At 39.9% G+C, this 5896-nt stretch overlaps 1 pseudogene; it reads right to left on the bottom strand.

Annotated features, from left to right (window-relative positions):
• Nucleotides 1-5896, bottom strand: part of LOC102867116 — a 33754-nt pseudogene that overhangs the window by 15706 nt on the left and 12152 nt on the right.

Here is a 5896-nt window from a genome sequence, read left to right as displayed (position 1 = left end):
TTATCTTGTTGTGGTGCTCAAGTATTTCATAAATTCTGGATATAAGTCCCTTATCTGATATGTTATTACCGAATAGTTTTTCCCAGTCAGTGGCCTCCCTTTTTACCCTGTTGGAGAAGGTTTTGGATGTGTATAGGGATTTGAGTCTTAGAAGATCCCATTCATCTACGTTATCTTCTCCTGGTTGTAGGTGGTTTCTGGGGGTTTTTGACAGTGTAATTTTCTGTAAGGAGCTCTTAGATTTTGCTTATCACTCAGTTTCAATCTTATTCATTCCCTTTTCCCTGTGTTTTAACCAGAATTTTAAAAGTTTACATCGACATCTATCTTTAGTGGGTAAGGAGTTGCACTGTCAACTCAAAGGTAAACAGTTTAAATCCACTAGTCAATCTGTAGGAGAAAGTCAATCTCCTTTAGTGTGACATACAGCTCTGAAAATCCACTAGAGGGTCGAGAGTCAATGATTCCAATTCAATTGCAATAAACAAGTGTCTCACACAGAACAGAGAACACACACTTATCAGTTTGTCCACTAGCGGGAGCAATTGTGGGTATAAAAAAACCCCATGTACCACTCAACCTGCCCACCAGAGGGCTCAGTCTTCTGTCTCTTCTACTGTGTGGACTGTTTCCTTGCCCACATTAAAAGACAGCTCCAGGTGGAGCTGCATGATGCCCTCTAATTCCTATTTAAGACTTCTTTCATTACTATATTCAGGCCCATTCATTTAGGAAGTGGAGACTGAGGTAAGTATAGACAGACATTCCTTAGTGCTATGAGGAAAGATGAATACAGTCTGAAGATACCTCAAGGGAGATCTCTCTTGCTGATTTCAGAGCTGGAGCTTAGGGCTTTTATCTGTACAGGTAGGCAGTGAGGAACAAGTGTATCATCTATTGTTTGCAGCAAGCAACAATCCGCATGCTGAAAAAGGATAAACAGAGACAATGGGAAAGGTAGTTTTTTAACTCTATGAAATTCATCATATACTTCTTGATTCATAACTTTGGGAATATCAACTGCTTTCATTTCCTAGTATCTGTTAAGGCTGAGAAAAGATTTCTTCTGATTGGGTAACGTGGTGAATATGTGGCCACATACAACAAGAGACTTGGTCATGCCACCATCTTCCTAGCATTCCTCCTATTATAAATTTAAGTTCTGGTGGCTTGTTGTTGCTATATGCTATTGAGTTGTCTGTGACTCATAACGACTCCATGTAGCTCTGGACCCTGCCCCGTCCTGAGCCAACCTCACTGTCTCTGACATATGTGCTCCCATTGCCCTAGTTACTGTGTCAATCCATCTCATCAAGGGTCTTCCTCTCCTATGCCATCCCTCCACCCTTCTAAGCATGATGTCCCTCTTCAAGGACCAGTCCCTCTGGGCAACATGTCCCAATATGTGAAACCGAGCTTCAAAATCCTTGCTTCCAAAAGGCAACTTGTCTTCAGGATAGACGTGTTGTGCTCTGGGCCGCACTGCCAACCCAAATATGTCGTTTGGATTCTTCAGCTGCTCTGTGAGAGAAGGATGAGCATTCTCCACCAATACAATTTAGTGCATGTGAAACCCACTAGAGGGTAAGCTTTGGGCTGATTCCAACAAGATAGTATACAACAAAAAGGACTAATGATAGCTATTTTCTTCTGATGTTAGTGATTATTTCTTCATTTTGTTAATATTCTTTTCAAAATAAATTTCTCCAAATGTTTATAAATTTCATTATTATTTTCAAAGAGGCAAATTTTGGCTTTGTTGATTTTTTCCATTTTAGCTACTTTGCATTCCATTATAGTTTTTTATTTTCCTTATGTTGTTATTTATCATCGAGTTGCTTGTGACTCATAGTGACCCTATGTACAACAGCCATAAATCCTGTCCTATCCTGTACCAATCTTATTGTCTCAGATACACCTATTCCCCTTAGTCCAGTCATTGAATCATTCTATCTCATCAAGGCTCTTCCTCTCTTATGCTATCACTCCACCGTCCCAAGCATGACATCCCTCTCCAAGGACTGGTCTCACCTTGCAACATGTTCAAAATATGTCAGGTGAAGCTTCAGAATCCTTGCTTCTAAGGAGTAGTCTGGTTTCAACCTCTCTAGCATTAATTTCTTTGTTCCTCTAGCCATCCATGGTATATTTAATACTTTTTTCCAGCACCACAGCTCAAAAGCAAAAGCATCAATTTTCCTTCTAGCATCCATGATCATGTCCAACTTTCTGATGCATAGCAAATAATTACAAAGACTATGACCTGGATCAGGCACACTTCAGTCTCCAGACTGACACTGTTGCTCTTCATTGGACAGGTTCCTGATAGCAGACTTTCCCAATACAATTAATCTTTTCATTTCCTGGCTGCTGTTACCAAGAGTGTTGATTATGGAGCCAAGCAAACTAAAGCTGTTAACAATCTCAATTTCTTCACCATCTACCATGATGCAGCCAATCAGCCCAGTGGTGAGAATCTTTGTTTTCTTGATGTTGCACTTCAATCCATATTGAAGCCTTCTTGGCCTTCTGCAGCAAGAACTTCAGGTCCTCCTCAGTTTCAGCAAGCGAGGTTGTGTCATTTGAATAATGCAGGTTATTGATGAGTATCACTCCAATACTGATGCCACCCTCTTCCTCACAGAGCTCAGCTTGCTCAGCATACAGATTAAATCAGCATGGAGAAAGAATACAATCCTGACACACTCCCTTCCCTATTCCAAACCACACAGTGCTCCCCTGCTCCGTTTGCACAACAGCCTCCTGGTTCAGGTATAGGTTCCACATGAACATAATCAAGTGCTCTGGGATCCCCATTCTTCTCCTTGTCAGCCACAACTTGTTATTATTCACACAGTCAAATGCCTTTGCATAGTCAATAAAGCACAAATAGACCTTCTTCTAGTAGTCTTTACTTTCAGCCAGGATCCATCTGACATCAGCAATGATATCTCTGGTGTCACAGCCTCTTCTAAATCCTGCATGAAACTTCTGGAAGTTCTTTATCTATGTAATGATCTTCAGCAGTATTTTGTGTGTTTTGCTTGCATGTGGTAATAATAATATTGTTCCATAATTTCCACACTCAATTGGATCACCTCTCTTGGGAATGAGAACAAATATTGACCTCTTCCAACCCATTGACTAGACAGCTATCCTCCAAATTTCCTGGCATAAACTGGTGAGTGTATCCAAGGCTGCATCTGTTAATTGAAACAAGTAAGTTGGTATTCCATCGATTCCTGGGACCTTACTTTTTGCAATGCCTTCAATACAGCTTCCAATTCCTCCTTCATTATCATTGGCTCCTGTTCATATGGTACTTTCTGAAATTTTTCAGTGTTAATAAATTCTTTCTAGTACAGTGATTCTGTGTATTCCCGCCATCTCCTTTTGATTTTTTTTTTCTGGGTCATTCTATTGCCCATGTTGTTGTTGTTGTTGTTTGGTGCCGTGGAGTCGTAGATGACTCATAGAGACTCTATGAACGAACAGCCTGAGCACTGTTGTACATAGAGTTTCCAGAGGCAAGCCATTTCGGAAGTGGATGCCGCTCCTGCTTCCAGGCTTGATTTAGTCGGGAAGCTCCAGCCAACACTGTCCACCGTGGGTACCCATTACCACGATTGGCACATCACTGTCACCGTCTTCAGCATCACAGCAACCACGAGTTACCTCTGTACAGCAATGCACAGAACAGTGCTATACCACCTAGAAGAATGTCTGACAGGAAAACAATTTGAACCTGGCCGAGGGCCGCAGATGAAATTCACCCACCTTCGGCTTGGTAGCATAACTTCCTTTCCACTATGCCAACGTAGCTCTCTCTTTGTCATTGCCATTGTTATTGTTGTTTGGTGCCGTCGAGTCGTAGATGACTCATAGCGACCCTATGAACGAACAGCCTGAGCACTTAGTATCTTTCAATATTGTGACACGGGGTTAAATTTGTTTTACAGTTATTTCAGTTTGAGAAATGCAAAGCAAGTTCTTTCCTTTTTATTCATAATTCTAGCTCTCTGCACATTTCATTATAGTTCTTTGCTTTGTTCTCTTGAGCTGCCCTTTGAAATCTTCAGTTCTTTCACTTCGACATGTTTTCCTTTTGTTTTGGCGTCTCGATATTCCAACACAATCTTTAGAGTCTCTTCTGACATCTATTTTAATTTTTTCTTTCTCTTCTGTTTTCATAATGACCTCTTGCTTTCTTCATGGATAGTTACAGTAGTGTAGTGGCAGAGCCCAGATTGGAAGTTGGTTGAAATGAGGAAAAACAATAGCAAACATTGTTTAACAATTGGAACATGGAATGTACATAGCTTGAATGTTGGACAACTAGACATTGTTTAAAATAAAATGGAATTCATGAATATTGACATACTAGGCATTAGTGAAGTGAGTTGGACTAGCTTTGGCTACTTTTGAATCAGATAAACATTTGGTATACTATGCAGGGAATGAAAACCAGAAGAAGAATGGTATTGCATTCATGGTCAAAGAGTAAATTTAAAATTCTATCCTAAAATACAATGCTGTTAATTATAGGATAATATCCACACACATACATGGATGACCTGTTAACATGACTATCATTCAAATATACACTCCAACATCTAGAGGAAGAAATTGAGAATTTTTATGAAAGTTTGCTGTGCACAATTGACTGAAAATGCATATGTTAATAATAATTGGGGACTGTAATGGAAAAGTTGGAAACAGTGAAGAAGGAATAGTAGTTGGAAAATATGGGCTTGGTGATAGAAATGAGGCTGGAAATAGAATTACTGAATTTTGTATTTACAATGATTTATTCATTGCATACACATTTTTAAAAAAAATGATTACTTTAAAAAAAGATGATTACTTTACATGTGGATCTCACCTGATGGGCTGCATAGGAATCAGACTGATTGCATTTGTGGAAGAAAGTGTTAGAGATGCTCAATATTGGCAATCAAAACTAGGCCAAGATTGTAAAATGGTATAACAACTCAGGAAAGCAGTTTGTTGTTTCCTCAGGAAGCTGAACATAGAAATTCCATATGACCCAACTATATCACTGCTGAGAAAATACTCTGAAAGAATGAGAACTGAGGCACAAATGGAAACTGCTACACCAATATTCATAACAGCATTATTTACCATTGCAAGAACATGGAAACAGCCCAAATGTCCAACCACAATAGAATGGATTGAGAAACTACGGTACGTTCACACAATGGAATGCTAGGAAGTCTGCAGGAGCAATGATTTCATAAATCACTATCTAACTTAAGAGAGACTGGTGAGCATTATGCTAACTAACTCAGTCCCATAAAGACAAATATTGTATAAGATCATTACTGTAGAATGAGTATGACGATCCAAGGGGGTGGGGAGCTGAGAGGTGAGGATGGGCAAGGGGTTGAAGGTGGTTAATTATAGGGTCACAAAATTTGATGGGTGGAGGGAAGGAGAGGCGAAGGAAATGGGAAAGATGCAGTGCGAAAAACAATATGTATATGAACTTCGTAAATAAACCAGTCTAAAACCAGTCTGCCAGTTGCAGACAGTGGTCAGATCATCAATTACTCATATGGAAGTTCAAAATGAGGCCAAAGAAAATGAAAATAAGTCCATAGGAACCAACATATGGTCTTGAATCAATTCCATCTGAAATTTTGGTTGAAGACTCTTCATTTTTGGGGTGCTGATGAGTTTAGTTATGAGTTCTGTGGCTTCTCCTGGAGATCACCAAATCTGACATTTGTTTTCTCAATTCTTGAATGAATTTTTGTGGCATTGAAAGGCTTCCAAGGGGAGCTCTGGTGGCCTAGTGGCAAGAAGCTGCACTGCAATCCCAGAGGAACACGGTTCGAATCCACCAGACGCTCTGCCGGAGAAGGAGGCGCAATAT

The sequence above is a fragment of the Elephantulus edwardii genome, unplaced genomic scaffold, assembly GCF_000299155.1.
Source record: "Elephantulus edwardii isolate Elephantulus edwardi_28Jun2011 unplaced genomic scaffold, EleEdw1.0 scaffold00252, whole genome shotgun sequence".
Classification (NCBI taxonomy): domain Eukaryota; kingdom Metazoa; phylum Chordata; class Mammalia; order Macroscelidea; family Macroscelididae; genus Elephantulus; species Elephantulus edwardii.
Note: the sequence above shows the minus strand (reverse complement) of the source record. Positions and strands in the feature narration are given on the sequence as shown.